We start from the raw sequence: 18,685 nt of genomic DNA on the forward strand, positions 1-18,685 counted from the left end.
AGTCAAAGCATCACACACATAAAAAGTAATAAAAATTTAAACAACAGATAATAGATATTAAGCAAAACAAGGTGAGACCTAGTTTTGCTCCTTACAGCTACCATGGTGCAGGGAAACTTCAGAAACTGAGTTTGTCTGGCAGGGTCCTGGCAACAGTCTGCCTCCAGGTCTTTGTGTTGTGGGAATATAAGTGGGAACTCACTCCCCGTTCCCGAAATCTGCCAGTTCTGAACCCTGCCATATGCAATCATCTTGAAAGCCAAGCACAGCCTGGTCTGCTTAGTCTTTAGCTAGGAGACCACGTGGAATACCAAGTTCTGTAAGATTGAGCATCAAAAGTGAAAAAAGTCGCTGCATGAGGTGGTTCAAGGCTTTGAAGCCAGCATTCCAGAGGTAGGGGCAGGTGGATCTATATAGGTCAGAGGACAACTTTCAAGAGCCAATTCTCTTTCTACCACATGGGTTTCAGGGATTGAACTCAGATCAGTAGGATGGTCAAGCAAGCACCTTTGCCTGCTGTGCCATCTTCTTGGCCTCAGTAAATTACTTAGCGGTGCTAGGGATTGGATGTAGGGCCTTGTGTATAGCAGGCCAATGCCGTAGCACTGGGCTACATTCTCAGTCCTTGGATAGACTAAGTGGGGTGGGCTGGCTATAAGGGGAGCTGGGCAGGCTGGGCCATTAGTCGATTAGGGGAGGCAAGGGAATGAACGGCAGGAAGGGGATCAGCTCCTTGGTGGTATTCTAGGTTTAGGTTCTCTAGGACCTGCAGATGGAGGTTTCGAGCAGGAAAGAATACAGCTCAGTATGGGGCAAGATCTAAGATCACTTGAGGTGTAGATGAGGTGTGTAGGAAGGTATTGCTGAAAGAATAGAAGAAGGGAAGAGAAAGGCAGGAGGGGTAGGTTGGAGCCAAAGGTTGAGCATATTTACAGGATGAACAGCGGAAGAGACTCTAACAAAGGAAGAGCAGGAGCAAACTGAGCCCCAGGCACGAAGATAAGGCGGTGCCGGGTAGATGTCAGAGAGAGACAGTGTCTTTCAGATTGGTGAATAAGGTATTACTGGTGGTCTATAGGGGAACTTCTGTGGAGCTTCCTCGAGAGAGTGGGAAAGTAGAGCTTTCTCATTGCACAGGTTTCTAGATAGTTTCAAGTTGTGCCCATGGTCATCTAAAGTACCAAAGGAACTTATCGGAAGGCTCTCCGGAAATGCCAGAAGAAAGCAGGATCAGACTCAGGAAATGGGCAGGAAGCAAGCGCCAAGAAAGCAGGAAGTTCGATTGTCTTTTAACTGGAACTGCCTGGGATGCTGCCACAGGGGACATACTGCCAAGATCGTGTGGTTGGGCACAAAAAGCACAATGCACAAAAGCATAGTCTCCCTGGGTGGGGTGTGGGTGGTGTTGGAATTTACAATGTGTTCTACTTGAATGGCCCTGGTATGTCCTGAGTCTCAGGACTAAGAGGGTTATTATGTTTTAAGTGCTCTTTATTTTAAAAAAATTTTTTTTAAAATAGGGCCGGGAGAGATGACTTAGCCATGAAACAAGCCAGGCATTTTGCTCTCCAGCTTCAAGGAGAGAGGGAAGAGGAGTGCTGGGCTTTGCTGGCTTCCCCCAGGCAAGAAAGCCCGAGCCCCGGGTTCAGGGCGGGACTGTGATAGAGGAGAGTGCTCAAAGCCCTCTTTCAGTCTGCACTCACAGCATCCAGCACCTACCCTCCCACACAGATGCACAAGTAAGTAAATATCTTAAAGAATGAGGTCAAGGCCTGGGAGCAGGCTCAGTAGGTGAATGGCCCTCCTGCTGAGCCTGTTGTCCTGCGTTTGACCCCCGGAGACCCACAGGCTGACTCCTCCACTTTGTTTGGTGATCCCCATAAGTAAATGTAACAAGAAGTAAAAGAAACTTTTTCTTTCTTTTTTAAAAAGACATGGTTTCTCTGTGTAGCCCTGGCTCTATTGGAACTCACTCTAGACTATGTGGGCCTCAAACTCAGAGGCTACCAGCCGCTGCCTCCTGAGTGCTGGGATTAAAGGTGTGTACTGCACTGTTCAGCAAGAAGTAAAAAACGTGAATTAGTATACATTGTACTAGGTTTCATTATGTATTTTCAAACAAAATTTGTTTTTAATCTAGTCTCCTCCTGTTTTCTCCTGTCATCTCTGTGACCCAGTCTTTGCCCTTCTACCCCTGCATGGCCTCCTTTGTCACGAGTCCTCGATGTTTGCTTGCCTGCTTCCTTCCTTCCTCCTCCCTCCCTCCCTCCCTCCCGCCCTCCGCCCTCCGCCCTTCCTTCCTTCCTTCCTTCCTTCCTTTCTTTCTCTCTTTTGTTTGTTTTTTAGGACAAAGTCTCTGAGTGGCCCAGATTGTCCTGGAACTCACTCTATTGTGTAGAGCAGACCAGGCCGATCTTAAACTCACAGAGAGCTGCCTGTCTCTGCTTCCATAATGCTAGGATTAAAGCTGTGCTGGCGGGCCTAGCTCCTTTTTCTTAAAACATATGATTGTGGGGCTGGAGAGATGGCTCAGTGGTTAAGAGCACTGCCTGCTCTTCCAGAGGTCCTGAGTTCAAATCCCAGCACCCACATGGTGGCTCCCAACCATCTGTAATGGGATCTTGTGTGTCTGAAGACAACTACAGTGCACTCATATACATAAAATAAATAAATCTTTCATTAAAAACATATGGTTGTGTATGTGTATGATGCGTGTGTGTGCTCCACACCACAGTTTGCACTTGGAGTCAGAGAACAACTTTGTGGGGGTTGGGATTTAGCTCAGTGGTAGAGCGCTTGCCTAGCAAGCGCAAGGCCCTGGGTTGGTCCCCAGCTCGAAAAAAAAAAAAAAAAAAAAAAAGAAAAAAAAAAAAAGAGAACAACTCTGTGTGGTCCTCTCCCTATGGGGGTCTGGGGATAGAACTCAGGTCTTCAGGTTTATACAGTAGGCACCTCTACTCCTGAGCAATCTTTCTGGTCTCTCAACAGTCTTTCCTCCTACTCTGTGGTCTCCATTCCAATATTATAGCCCGTGACCACACTCATTCTCAAAAATACATCTCTATAAACACGGCAAGCTAGGGTCTACATATTGAAAAGAACATGCAGTTTTTATCTTCCAGAATCTGGATTAAAGAGCGTGTATTAGTCAGGGTTCTCTAAAGGAACAGAACAGATAGAATGAATTTAAATATATTAAAAGTGTTTGTCAGCGTGACTAGGGGCTGGGCTTTGGCTGGTTCCATGTCTGGGAAGACCCTGGGAAGCCAGGAATCTGATAGTTGGCTGGTTCTTGAGGCTGGATGTCTCGCTGGTTTTCGCTATACATTGAAATCAGGAGAAATAGGCTCTCATACCATGGAAATAATATGTCCACTGAAAGACTGATGAATTTATGATGAGGGTGAGGACAAACTAGCAAAACTCCATACTTCACTTGTCCATTTACAAAGGCTGCCACCAGTAGTTGTACCCTAGATTTAGGGTGAGTCTTCCCACCTCAAATGATCCAGATTTAGGGTGAGTCTTCCCACCTCAAATGATTCAAATCGGGGGGGAAAAAAAAAAAAAGGAAAAGAAGAAGAAAAACAATCCTTCGCAGGCGTGTTCCCACAGGTGTGCTTGTGTTTTAGTTAATCCTGTATGTGGTCAAGTTGACAACCATTATTAACCGTCACCCATCACAGAGAGGATTTTTTTTTCTGCTTAAATCATACATTTGGGGTACTGTCCCTGAACTTAAAGGACAATATCCTGTTCTGGTTCGAGCAATGGTGTCAGTTTCTGATGGAAGACGCAGACAGGGACAAGGCAGCTGGCCTTGGCCTTTAATCCCAGCACTCAGGAGTCAGAGGCTCAGATCACCATGATCCAAGACAGCCACAGTGAGTTCCAGGACAGTCAGGGTTATTGAGAGACCCTTTCTTAAAAAACAAGACACACACACACACACACATACAGAGAGAGAGACAGACAGACAGACACAGAAGGAAAGGAAGAATAAGGCTTTTGGTTGGAAAAGAGAGAAAGTGGATTTGCCACCTAACAAGAGGAAGGCTGCAGATGGACCTGGTGTGAAGGGGGGAGACAGTGTAAGTGGAAACATGATGTGTGAATTGGAGGGACAGGGGTTGGAGACCTGAAACTGTGGTCATGTGTCTCGTTGGTATTCAGGGCAGAAGAGGCCAGGGAAGGGAAGAGAGCCATGTGTAAGCTTGTTTGGAGACCAGGAAGGAGGGGCAGTGACTTAGGTGGGTTGGTGTGATCCTATGGACCAAGAGAGCAGAAGTGATGTTCCGAGGAGCCAATAAGAAGAGAGGGCATTGCTCATGGGTTTATCAGGATAGAGGTCTTTGGTGACCTTGACAAGAGCAGTTTTTATTTTCACTTATTTATGTGTACCTCTGGCTAGCCTGGAACTTACTGTATAGCCCAAGCCTGCCTCCTTCTCTTGAGTGCTGAGATCAAAGCCACAGGAAGACAAGCCCTGCCCTGTATGCAAGGGTTGCTTTCATTGCAGTGGGGCAAAAGTGGTCCAGGAGGGGATGTGAGGGGAACATTTGGAGTTAGTGGCTAAAATGGTGCTGTAAAGGAAGAGAGAGAAACAAAGTAGCAAGATAGGGAACAACAAATTGACCTTTTGTCTTTTTTAAATTGTTTTTGTAAAAATGTATTTTTAGATGTATTTTATATGTATGAGTATTTTACGTGCATGTATGTCTGTGTAATATGTGTGTGTGCGGTGCCTGTGGAGGTCAGAAGAGGGTGTCAGTATTACATGGTAATTCCACAAGAGAACATGTGGACTCTCTTACAGCTGAATAGGAAGTCTGTATTGCTGGCTGCCAACTGCGTGAGGAACTTGCCCAAATCATGCAGCCCCAAGCTTTTCCATTCGTTGTGTCGTCGACACACTTTGGTTAGCAAGAACGGTTAGTAAGAAGCAATACTACAGCAGTCAAAAAGCAAGATGAATATGTTAGAGACTTTCCTGAACGTAGGAACTACAGACTCGATCTTTGACGGACTGGGTATTTGTTTTGTTTTGATAGGTGTTCAGGCCTCTCTGCTGGGCTCTAAGGTCAGAATGGTGCCTCTAAAATGGTGTCAGTGGTGCTAAGATCTTGGGGGCTGTTACATTCCTGACTGGTTCTATGGGGAAGACGTTATATAGCTCCCCTCAGCATTAACAACAGAATTTAGGCAGTTGAACAGCAGGGTCTTATAGTGAGAGCTAAGAGCAAGAGGATTAATGGCCCAGCCATGGCCATAAATAGAGTAGTTAACAAGGCAGACTAGGAGAACACATTTTGATGCTAGTTGTTAGATCTTTGACTTTTTTTTTTTTTCTTTTTCTTTTTTTCGGAGCTGGGGACCGAACCCAGGGCCTTGCGCTTGCTAGGCAAGCGCTCTACCACTGAGCTAAATCCCCAACCCCTAGATCTTTGACTTTTATTTTAAGGTCATTTTTGACCATGGCTAAACTTTCTCTAATTATCTCTGGACTGGCTGGCCTGGAAGCAGCAAGTTTCTCTCACTGCTATATAGAGAGCTGCTTGTTTCATGAACCCGCATCAGTAGAACTTCTGGGGAGTATCTTGGTGACATTAAGCAGGCACCATTGCCTTGGAAGTCCCCCAACGCTAACTTGGTTTGGTCTCATTTACAGCTTAATGTTTGAAGTGAAGCTTATTGCTTGATTAGTTCCAGTTCCAGTGAGTATTTGGGGTTCAGGCATAGCCAGCTGTCCTGACCTATGCCTGGTTAAGAATGGCTAAGGAAGGTTGGGGATTTAGCTCAGTGGTAGAGCGCTTGCCTAGGAAGCGCAAGGCCCTGGGTTCGGTCCCCAGCTCAGGAAAAAAAAAAAAAAAAAAAAAAAAAAAAAAAAAGAATGGCTAAGGATCTGATAAACTCTTTTTAGCATTCCACATTGAGGGGTTGGCTTCCTGGGGTTTGCTGCCTTAGTAGACTGACTATGAGTTCACTGGCTCTGTTCTTTTTTATAATAATACCAAAGGTTCTTGCTCAGGGGGTTGGGAACTTTCCCATGGGAGACAAAGAAGACAAAATTGGACAGTTATAATCACAGGGCCTGTGTCAGTCTTATCTTTAGGGGAGGAGTTTCAATAACTCATCTGTTAATGTCTCCTGAAGTCTCCTTCAGCTGGGATCAGTGGATCCGTGGGTAACACTGGTGACTTTCATTGCTATGGAGATGGTGAATACCACAGGGTCTGGATCTTTCCACACTGGCTCCAGTTTCTGGTTGGGATCCCCTTTACCCACACAAGATCACCAAGCTGGAACGTGTGGGCAGGCTCAGACATGGGCAAGGGTGTAGCCTTACAAATAGTCTTCTGAATCTGATGCAGGGCCTGTATGGACTTGGGGAGGGAGTGGCCAGTAATTTCTGTCTTATGAACATCTCTGAGTTTAGGGAAGAGTGGGAGGTCCCCCAAGCATAATTTCAAGTGCCATGAAGCCTTCCTGGTATGGGGTGAACCTGGCCTTAAGGAGGGCAAAAAGTAGAATCGGCTCAATTTTTGCCGGTCACAAGGACATATTAAAGTCTCCTTCAAGGTCTTATTCATCGTTTTCTACTTATCTTGAGCTTTGTGGCATATAGGCACAATGTAGTTTTTTGATCAACATTTAAAACTTTTGCCAGATTTGGGGAAACTTTGGCCATGAAGCCTGGACTGTTGTCGAACCCCAGGGAAAGGGGCAACTAAAATATAGGAATTAACTCTCGGAGAAGTTTCTTGATGACCACTGAAGCTATCTCCATTTGGATGGGATGGGCTTCCATCCTTCCAGGGATGGAATCTATGAAAACTACCAAATTATCCAATACTTATACTCCAGGGGTTTTATCTCTGTAAAGTTCATTTTCCCGTGTTCTCTGGGGGTGTTTCTTTGGGTGTGGATTCCTTCTGGAACCTTTTTTTTCTCCTTGAGGGTTTATTTGTACACAAGTGGTATCTGGAAACAATGTCTTTGGTAAGATTGTCTAGTTGAAGGATGTAATATCTAGGCCTGAGTAATGCATTAGCATTAGTTGTCCCCAGATGGATGGTCTGATGGAGTTTGGTGACGGTGTCTTCTGACAGTGGCAGGGAATAGGAGTTTCTTGTACAGTAAGAACCATCACCCATTTGCCTCCTGTTTCATAGCTTCCCCTTTTGTCCACTTTGTTTTTTCCTGTGCGCAGGTTGAGTACTGGAGCAAGTCAGGTTCAGGCAGGGTGACCCAGATCTGGAGAGGCCCTACTGGTTCCCAAGTCTGCTCCATTTCTTTGAGCTTCTGGGGAATCCCCTTCTTGATGGCCTTTGCAATGGACAGTGGCTACATTTTTAGCAGCCATATGCCCTTAGTCCCCTTTCTTGATAGACGTGGGCTATGGCAAATGCATACTGATTCTACACAGTGACGACTTTGCCATTCTCCCAGTGAAGTACCTGACATAACATCAGTAACTCAGCCCTTGTGTTGAAGTCCCTTAGCTGGAGGTCTGGGCCCACACTGTCCTGTATGTCCAAGGTGATAACTGTGGCTCCAGCATACTTGATTTCAACTGAAACAAAGCTGTCCACGTCAGCGTAGTGGGACATCTGTAGGCCAGGTCTGGATTGAACTGCACCCTTCTCCTCCAGGCAGTCATGGAGAGGCTGTCTTGTGTTGGGTTATTGTCTGGCAGCATGCTGGCTGGGTTGGTGGCTGAAGTTTTACAGAACTAGATGAGAGGCTGTTTCAGGAGAAGTGCTTGACATTCACCTCTCGGGGGTCCCCCTCAGGAGGGCCACTACACAGTTCCTGGCCCTTTGTCAGTTTGTCAGCTCCTTTTACAGGCATGGCTGTCGTGACAACTGCATGCATACAAGCTGGCCAAACTGGCAGAAGCAGGGTCACCCCCTTTGGATAGGTAGGCCACTGGATTCTCCCAGGGTCCCAGTGCCTAGGCAAGGACCCCCCTTTCCAATTCTTTACAGAGGGCAGGGCAATCTTCCCTCCGCTTTCCCCAGTGTCTCTGCTTCACCCTCTGGCATCTCTTTTATTAGTTTCCCTGAGTGCAGCCATATGCTCAGGTCAATCTTTTGCTTTGCTTCGCTTCTTCAGAGTCATGGTTATTGTAAACTTTTGGAGCAGCCTCCAACTATTGGGATCTATTCATACCCTCAAACCCTTCTAACATCTGAAGTTTCTTTCTAATATCTGAGGCCGAGTGCATAACAAAACCAATAATGATTGATGCTCGCTGTTTTTGTTGCTTTGTTTTGTTTTGCTTTGTTTTGGCACATCTGGGTCCATAAGGACAAATACCCAGTAAACCTTGCAGAGGTGCTCCAGGAACCCAGCAGGCAATTCTTGGGGCTCTTGTATTACCTTGTTCACCTAAGACAGACTGGTATGTTTTCTAGCAGCTCTCTCCAATCATCCTAACAGCCTGGAGAAGAGCTCCTTGTCCAGAGCCTCCTTACCTTGGTCAGTGTTAGGGTCTCAGTCAGGTTGTGTGTGTGTGTGTGTGTGTGTGTGTGTGTGTGTGTGTGTGGTGTGTGTGTGTGTGTGTGTGTGTGTGTGTGTGTGTGTGTGTGTGTGTGTGTGTGTGTGTGTGTGGTGTGTGTGATGTGTGTGTATGTGTGGTGTGGTATATATGTGCTATGCGTGTGGTGTGTGGTATGTGTGTGTATGTGTGATGTATATGTGTGGTGTGGTGTGTAGTATGTGGTGTGTGTGTGATATGTATGTGTGTGATGTGTGTGGTGTGTGTGTGTGTGTGTGTGGTGTGTGTGTGTGTGTGGTGTGTGTGTGTGTGGTGTGTGTGTGGTGTGTGTGTGTGTGTGTGTGTGGTGTGTGTGTGTGTGTGTGTGTGTGTGTGTGGTGTGTGTGTGTGTGTGTGTGTGTGTATGTGTGTGTGTGTGTGTGTGTGTGTGTGTGTGTGTGTGTGTGGTGTGTGTGTGTGGTGTGTGTGGTGTGTGTGTGTGTGTGTGTGTGTGTGTGTGTGGTGTGTGTGTGTGTGGTGTGTGTGTGTGGTGTGTGTGTGTGTGTGTGGAATGTGTGTGTGGTGTGGTGTGGTGTGTGTGGTGTGTGTGTGTGTGTGTCGCTGTGTGTGTCGGAGTTGGGGTGTGTGTTGTGTGGGGGTGTGTGGGTGTGTTGGGGTTAGTTGGGTGTGTGTGTGGTGTGTGTGTGTGTGGGTGTGTGTGTGTGTGTGTGTGGTGTGTGTGTGTGTGTGTGTGATGTGTGTGTGTGTGTGGTGTGTGTGTGTGTGTATGTGTGTGTGTGTGTGTGTGTGTGTGTGTGTGTGTGTGTGTGTGTGTGGTATGTGGTGTGTGTGGTGTGTGGTGGTGTGTGTGTGGTGTGGTGTGTGTGTGTGTGTGTGTGTGTGAATATGTGTGTGTGTGTGTGTGTGTGTGTGTGTGTGTGTGTGGTGTGTGTGTGTGTGTGTGTGGTGTGTGGTGTCTCTTATACATATCTAGGTGTGTATGAGAGAGAGGTGCGTGTGTGTGTGCGTTTGTATGTGTGTGTGTGTGTGTGTGATGTGTGTGGTGTGGTGTGGTGTGGTGTGTGTGTGTGTGTGTGGTGTGAGGTATGTGCATGTTGTGTGTGTGATGTGTGTGTGTGGTGTGTGTATGTGTGGTGTGTGTGTATGGTGTGTGTAGTGTGTGTGTATGGTGGTGTGTGGTGTGGTGTGGTGTGTGTGTATGTGTGTGTGTGGTGTGGTGTGTGTGTGGTATGTGTGTGTGTGTGGTGTGTGTGTGTGTGGTGTGTGAATATGTGTGTGTGTGTGTGTGTGTGTGTGTGTGTGGTGTGGTGTGTGTGTGTGTGTGTGTGTGTGTGTGTGTGTGTGTGTGTTCTGCTTTATTTGGGTCTACTGTCCAGCAGCCATTCCCCACCAGGCCTGAGGGAGGGTGGCCCTCCTACTTTCAAGCTTGTTAATTCTACCTCAGCTTGCAGCTAGGAGCTGTTGACAGTCATCCCAGGTTGGTGTGAAAGATTTTCTCAAAAGGTTAATGAGAGCCTGAGGTTTTTCAGAGAATGGTGGTTTCCGAGTTTTCCAATGATACATATCACAGGTTGAGAAGGAGACATAACCTATGCGAGGGGAAGGAGATGAACCTCTGGGATGGAGATGGTGTTTGCCTCCATTTATAAGCACACCAGTGGTAAGAAGATAGATGGTGGGAGGGTCTTTCTGGGTGCTGTGAATGGCTGGAGGCCTGAGGTGAGAGGCTGGGCCCCTTCCCACTTCCACATAGGGAGTTGGACTGTGGGGTGGAGAGACAAGGGAAGAGAACAGTGTCAGTCTCACTCTTGGGACTGGAGGAGTGCCCCCAGGGTAGAGGCAAGGCTGACCAGAGCAGTTCTAGGAAGCAGAGCAAGGACAAGGACCAAGACAGCAAGCAATGAAGCAGTTAGAGAGCAGGAAAGGAAGATGGAGCTCTCTGGTGGAGGGGAGAGGGAGCTCAAGGTGAAAGAGACTACCTCACCCCACCCCCAACACAGCCTGGGGAACTATTTCCTCCTCCTGAAGAAAGACCTGGGACGACACTGAAACATATGGAGGGGGACCGTCAGAAATTGGACAGGATAGCCTGGGTCTCCAGTCACCACATACCAGATGTCCTGAACTGCCTGGGGACCCAGAGACCTGTCAGTGGCCTACCCAATCCAAAAGAGGGCCAATCTACTTCACAGAAGGTCTGGACTTTCCTGGGTGAGAGATGGGGACTGTAGTCATTGTCCACAAAGCCTTCATTGGCATAATTTAATATTCTTCAGCGGTGTCTTTGGACTGTTCATTCCCCTTCCTATTGAAGTTGCCTTTCGTCCTGCCAACAGAATTGACAAAAACACATAGAGAGACACACAACAATAAAGATGACCAGGTGGCCACCACACAGACTTAATCCAGGAGATCTGATGATGTCTCATACCGATCCCTGGACATTTGAACTGGGGCCAAATCCAGCCTTTCCTAATCCTCTTTCCTAATCCTATGCAGAAGGCACCATAAACATATTTGCCACCAGAGGGGATAGATAGACCTGGGCAACTTTTTGTAGTTTCCAATTTAGGGCAGAGGCCTCGGGAGCTTTTGGTTGACTGGGGCAGATTCTGAAGAGGTTCCTGGGGCTTTGGAAGCTCTCAGGATGTGCACCTGCTAGGACATGTTCATTTATCAGTCTAGGGCGATCTGAGGCCCTGTGTCCCTACATCTTAGTTTCTGGGAATCTCTGGGGCCTCCAGAATTGCATTAATTCCACCAGAGAATACACGGACACTTAAAAAAAAAGATTTATTTTATTTATATGAGTACACTGTAGCTGTCTTCAGACACACCAGAAGAGGGCATCAGATCCCATTACAGATGTTGTGAGCCACCATGTGGTTGCTGGGATTTGAACTCAGGACCTCTGGAAGAGCAGTCAGTGCTCTTAACCACTGAGCCATCTCTCCAGCCCTACATGGACACTCTTAAAGCTGAATAAGTGTCAGCTGGTGACTGCATGGGGAACTTGCCTAAATCATGTAGCTCTAAGCTTTAATTCTTCGTCTTTTATGCACAAAACCCACATCCTGGTTGGCATACTTTGGTTAGCAAGAACAGGTAGGGAGAAGCAAAACTACAAAAGCCAAAAAGCAAGATTAGTTAAGTACATTTAGGAACTTTCCTGGACCCAGGAACTAAGGAGAGTAGGTCTTTCATGGATTGGGTCTTTGATTCTGTTTTTGCAGGTGTTGGGGGCTCCATGCTGGGTTCTAAGATCAGAACGGTGCCTCTAACATGGCGTCAGTGATGCTAAGATGTTAGGCCTGTTACATTAGATTCCCGGGAACTTGCTTTGCAGACCCAGCTGGCCTTGAACTCAGAGATCCACCTCCTTGGACCTCATAAGTGTTGAGATTACAGACATGCTATCACTGCAACCCAGCTTTACAAAATACTCCTATCCACTGAGCCATCTTTCTATCCCCATGTTTTTTTGGAACAAGATCTCATGTGACTTAGGCTGGTTGACCTCAGATTTTCTATAAAACCTAGGCTGGATTGGATCTTTTTTTCCTTTTGGCCTGTGTTTGGGTGAGGCAGATGTTGGTCAGGTTATCAAACTTGGCACCAAGCACCTTGACCTGACAGGCCATCTTGTTACCTGTCCTCCCCACAAGAACATTCACGTAAGGGATGACGGCATGGCTCAGCAGTTAAGAGCTCTTGCAGGGGACCTGGGTTGGGTTCTCAGCACCTGTATGGTGGCTCACAACCATTGGTTACTCCAGTTCCAGGGACCTAACACTTTTCCTAGATCTGTTGGCATGCGACATGGGCTGGGCTTGCTTCCCTCCCCTCCTATTCTCTCCTCTCCTCTTCCCTTTTCTCCTCTCACCCCCTCCTTCCCTCTTTGAGGTCAGTCTTCCAGACCTTGATTCCTTCCTCATCCTCCCTCTGTTGTGGTTAATATTGTTCTGGGGGTTGCTACACTCACTTGTTGTCTTTAAATATCTACTTCAGACCATATTGTTCCCAGATAAGACAGAAGCCTTTAGACATAGTAAGTTTAGAAACACTAGAGTTGGGCAGATATCTCTGCTATTTTGTCTGCTTCCCCGTGGTGATTCCCGAGGTATCACTTGCCATGTCTCGTTTGGGCTGTTCCTGCTCCATCAGGCCAGCCCTCATGGCCATGCTCTCATAATATACACTACTCCATGGCAACCTCTTCCTTCTCCTCTCTCCTCAGGAGGTCTCATGGTCTCTACCTCTGACCCCAAGCCAGAGGAGGGGGGTGGGGAGACCTTTGTTCTGTCCCCTCTCTCTAGGCTGTAGGCACCTTTATTTTATTTTTTTAAAGAAGTATTTATTTATTTTATGTATGTGAGTACATGGCTGCTGTCTTCAGACACACCAGAAGAGGGCATCGGATCCCATTACAGATGGCTGTGAGCCACCATGTGGTTATTGAACTCAGGACCTCTGGAAGAGCAGTCAGTGCTCTTAGCCACTGAGCCATCTCTCCAACCTGTAGGCATCTTTATTAATCAATCAGGAATGACTTGGGGGGCATGGTTTGCATAACAAAAGCTGGTGTACTCAAGAATTCACTGTCTTGGGGTAACCAGGTCTTGGGACACAGAATTTAGCATTCAAATACATAGCAGAACCAGACTTCTCCCTACATCCCTCCTCCTCTTGCTTATCTTCCTCCTTTCCTTTCTAGCTCTGAGGATCAAATCTAGGCTCAGTCTGTGGTGGGCTGGTGCTCTACTGCTAAGCTGTGCCCACAGCCCTGCCCTGGCTCTGCCTTGAAAACTTAAGGTTTCTTTAACTGTTGGTAACAAACAAAAACTAAAACCAAAACACCAATAAACCCCAAGCAAGCAATGAAACCTCATAGCTGCACCCCCACACAAACAAAAACCCAAATAACCAAAACCTGTCATTGTATAATCTTTGTACTTGGGGGACAGACAGACGGATTACCACAAGTTCTAGTCCAGTCTGGCTTACACAGTGAGACTCTGTCTCAGAAAATGCAAACCTCGAACTGAAATAGAACCAAACAAAACACCTCGGCCCGAGGAGGAAGACATTCTCTTTTGTTCTGTGGCAGAAGTAAAAGCAGGCTCTTTTCCGCATCCCGCAGCCATCCTTGTGGAAGTTTTTTCTAACAGGAGTCTTGTCGAGCAGCCAGATTTAAGAGCTAGGCTTGTCCCGACTGAGAAAGTAACCTTTAACTTAAAAAGCTGTGATTCTGACTGCCTGTCTTCTTTAATAATGTGTTGCCTTGGCAATACTATTTAAATTCTCAGCTCTGTTTTCCAGAAGGTATAAATACCTGTGAATTTTCTTTGTTAAGCCAGAAGAAGAAAGAGGAATATCGACACATCCTCCTTTCCAAGTGCACGAGGTGAAGTAAGCTCAAAAGGTCTCTTTCTTTCTGTTTCTGACTTGTTGGGACAGAGCCTCACCATGGATCCCTAGCTGGCCTTAAACTCACCTACCAGCTGGACAGGGGTGGCACAGCCCTTTAGACCTAGTACTCGGGAGGCAGAGGCCGGCGGATCTGACTTTAAGTGCAGCCTGGTCTTCGAATGAGTTCTAGGACAGCCAGGACTACTACACAGAGAAACCCTCTCTCAAAAAAACCAAAGCCAACCAACCAACCCCCCCCAAATCACTTGCCTCTGCCACCCAAGTTCTGGGGTTACAGGCACATCTGGCTTCTGGAAACTTCTTAACCAATCAAGGAGTTTGAAAATCTGTTTTTCTTTTCATCTTGCTGATTGAAGTGGAATCTTCCTATGTTGTTAGTTAGTGTTCCATACCTTTCTTTGGGGAGTCTATTTCTAGTCACCTCATATAGAACAGCAACAACAGACTAAAGAAACAGTTCTACCCGAGGTTAGCATGCTTGGTTGCCAATGAGTCCACTGGTCCTCTGGAACCCAGGTCCTCTGAAAGGGCACCCAGTGCTTTTAACCACGGGGCCATCTCTGCAGCCTTAGTGGTACAGAACTTTGCCTGGTGACTATTCTACGTTGAGTAACAAGAGGAGGAAAGTCCCAGTGGTTAGGTATTCTGCCACTCGGACACCCTGGTGAGAAGCCCTGGATTGTAGGAGCTCAGGTGTCTCTTTCAGTACCCCCAGGTGGCTCTGTGTGGGATCGTCCTAAGGAACTGTGCCAACCGTGTCAACACCTTGACTTTGAGTTTCTGGCCCCCATAACTGTGAGACAATCTGCTTCTGTTATTCTGAATCAACCAGTGTGTGGTGCTCAGAGATGTCACCTGTGCACCCCTGCTCATGGAACTTTTTTAGAGGACTTTTCAGACTTCCTGTACCATATTCTCCATTAAAAGTGGTTTGCATGAAGGCCGGAGAGATGGCTCAGCGGTTAAGAGCACTGACTGCTCTTCCAGAGGTCCTGAGTTCAATTCCTAGCAACCACATGGTGACTCACAACCATCTGTAATGAGATCCGATGCCCTCTTCTGGTGTGTCTGATAATGGTTTACATTATGGCCTGGAATGTGTGAGTTTTCTCTTTGTAAGTTCAAAGTGGCTGGGTAAGTAAAGGTAAAGTGCTTGCTGCTAAGCCCAGGAACCCCAGTCTGATCCCCAGAAGAGAAAACAGATTCTCCCAAATTGCCTTCTGATGTCTGCACATGCTCAGTGGCACCCATGTGCGTGTGGTGTGCACACACACATACAATAAATATAATAAAAGAATCTTTCTTACAAAAGCTTCAAAGAGTGCTCTTTGCCCTCCTATGTGACACTGTCCAAATATATTCTAAACTACTGCGTTAGACTCTCAGGGGCAGACCAGTGAGTGGCAAAGTGCTTGACTAGCATGCACAGGTCTTAGAGTCTGTCTCCTGTGCTAACTAATATTGGGGTCAGTCTGTGTGCTGTGTATTCAGATGCTGAATTCTGTGCTCCAAGACGAGGTTGCAGCCTGGACACAGGCACTGTATTGACCAATGGACTGTAAAGAATGCTGCCCAGTAGCCTCTGACTGGGGAATAAAAAGTTTGGGCCTCTGACTAGGCAGGGAAGATAGGAGACGGAACTGCAGATCGAGTGAAGAATGAAGAGAAGGAAGAAGGGCAATGTCGTGAGGCAGGGTGTACCACGAGCACGTGGCCAAGAGAAGCTCGCACTGAGGACACACATGGAACAGAACCAGACTCACATGGCAAGTTATGAGGCATGTATCTGATTATTAATAACCTAGCTGGGTTAGACTAGCTCAGAATCTGCCCAGCACAGTGCCAGCCGATTGTTAACAAAGTCTCATGTCTCCATGTTGTTTACTTGGGAGCTAAACGTGTTAGAGTGGGGCAGAAACCCCATGTAGATATTTAGGGGCAAAAGGGTGCATAGCAACCCTCCCATGATATTACTTCAATAAACTAACAGTGAATCAACTAACTAATAAAAATATCTCTGTGACTCAGGGACTAGAGAGGTGGCTTTTAAACGAAGAATGAAGACTTTGGGTCTGGTTAATTTTGGTGTGTAATTTTTTTTTGCAACGTGTTTTTATAATAAAAAAGTGTATGAGGGAGACATATAGCTCATTTGTAGAATGTTGGCCTAGTGTATGAGAGGCCCTAGGTTCAATTCCAATACCAGTTTTACAAAGGAGGAGGAGGAAGAAGAAGAGGTAGCCATTTGGCCAGTTTGATGGTGAACATCTTTAATTCCAGTATTAGGAGACAGAGGCAGTCAGATCTCTAAGAGTTCAAGGCCAGCCTGGTGTATATAGTGAATTCCAGGCCAGCCAAGGCTATATACCAAGATCTTGTCTCAAAAAAAAAAAAAAAAAAAAAAAAAAAAAAAAAAAAAAAAAAGGCAGAGGGGAGGTGTTTAAACATCAGCTTTCTTGAATTGCCAGCAGGTGGCGCTCAAATGTCATGGTGGAAATGGAAGTAGGGCGGGGCTTTGCGTGTAGGAGGAATTCTAACCTGTTCCTCTTCAGGCTAGCTCCAGTGTGGTACTGGTAGAAGAGATGGTATTCACAAAAAGACCTTGTTCTCTCCCTACTTCTACGGGAAGGCCTTTGTTCCTGGAGTAAAGAGACTCCCTCAGGGTAGGAGTGGGTGCTGTGTTTGGGATGGACAGATGCCCATGCAACCACCCTTCTGCCTCCTGCCATTTCCTCTGTCCTCCATCCTATGTGCCCTGGGTTGGCAGAACTCTCTTCAGAGGCCTGCAGGACCCAGATCCCACCTGCCCTTTACCCTCCTTCTTGCCCGGGTATGCGCTGGGCACTCTTCAAGTGTAAGATTCTTCTTCCTGGTCTGGGGGACTAGGGCTCTAGACTTCCCAAAGCCAGAACAGAGGTACAGGGTAAGACCTGGGTGAGACACTAGACCTGGTTTCTGGTCATTACCTGTGGCAGCCTCCTCTGTGGTGACACTGATGGTAGAGTCATCCGGTGCTTTTGCCAGTTTGCCTCATCCCTCTGACACCTGCAAGGGACTAGCTCCTCTTAGAGACTGAAGACCCTGAAGACAGGAGGAATGCCTAGGGTTGTTTGGTGGGGGGCATGGCAGGACCACAGTGAGGTCCCCAGAATAGGGAACAAGTGACAGGTGTGAGCTGCTACTCTCACTACTGGTCCTGATGATGGTCTCACCCCCTCCTTCCGGATGTTAGTCCCACCCCCTCTCTCCTTGATGTTCCATTGTCTCCAAAGCTTCACTCTGTCCAGTGCTGCTTCCTCAGCCCCTCCACCTCTGTACCCTTGACACAGGCAGGGTATTTATTTCTGAAGGGACTTAGGGCTACAAGAGAGCACAAGCAAACGAGCCCTTACCAGGGTCTCAGCTGACAACCTAGGGGGCTGTACTGGTGATGCAGGGGTACAGGGTTTACATCTGAGGGTCATTCCCACACTGCTGTATTTCTAACAGCTCTGGCCAGTTTCTCCATGTCCACCTAGTGGCTATCCTTGCCCACGGCATTGGAAGACTCCACTCTGTAGGTTGTGGGTGATGTGAAGGTGATTGAGAATTTGACACCCCATTTGGCTACTAGGATTGATGAAACTCATGAGGCTGGATAAACAAGTGTCTTCTTCCTCTATCACCCCTCTGCATTCATCCTGTCCAAAGCTGTGCACTCAGTGCAAGAAGAAGGCCTTCCCAAGTAGAGGAGGGCCCTCTTTTGGTCAAGGGTATATACCAGGAGGTGCACACCCCAGCTAGAACAGCCAGACAAGCTCTCCAGGTCCAACAGTTTCTGGGAGTTCAGGAAGCTAAATGTGGGGGATGAATTCCCACTTCTTCTTCTGCAGGGATTAACAAAAAAATATTTATTTATTACGTATACGATGTTCTGCCTGCATGTATGCCTGTGGGCCAAAAGAGGGCACCAGATCTCATTACAGAGGGTTGTGAGCCACCATGTGGTTGCTTGGACTTGAACTCAGGGCCTTGGGAACAGCAGCCGGTGCTCTTAACCTCTGAGCCAACTCTCCAGCCCTGCAGGGATGGCTTTTTTTGGGGCAGGGCCCCACCCAGGACCTCAGCCTTCTAGGAGTTTTGTTTTTGTTTTTTTTTTACCTCCTTCAAACTTAACTTTAATTTGTGCCAAAATCCCCTTGAGGCTGCTGGTTATGGATAGCTGGTTTCCATCCTTGGAATTCCCCTTTTAGTAAACCCATGGTGACCCCAGATTATTTATCTATATAAGTTCCAAGGTGCTGGCAATGTTCCTGGTTTAGACCACTGTTAGCTTAGCAGGCCTTGTCTAGCTCCTTGGAATCGTGGCTAACCACTGGATTATCCAACCTGGAAGAAAATCTTTGCTTGTCTGTGTACCCTGGAGCACACCGGATAATCTATACTAAGAATATGGCTTGTGGTGAAGGTTCTAGACCACACTGTCCATTAAGTCTCTAGAAAGGGCTGGATACTAACTAAGGCCAACCATCTAGGTAGTCAGCCATGTCCTTTCCTGTGCCCATCCTCTTGTAAAACCACCTGACATCAAGGTTCTGGAGAGCTTTTGTGGCTGGCAGTATATCATGTAAGCCGTCATACATCATTGCTGGAGAATTAAGTATTCCGTGACTTCCTGGGAAAGGAACTGGCATTTTGTGCCTGGTTGCTCTGGGATTCTGCTCTGTGTGCTTTCTTCTGAACTCTGTCACTGTGACAGTGACAGACTCTAGTGGC

This window comes from Rattus rattus, chromosome 2 (genome assembly GCF_011064425.1).
Source record: "Rattus rattus isolate New Zealand chromosome 2, Rrattus_CSIRO_v1, whole genome shotgun sequence".
In the NCBI taxonomy this organism is placed as follows: domain Eukaryota; kingdom Metazoa; phylum Chordata; class Mammalia; order Rodentia; family Muridae; genus Rattus; species Rattus rattus.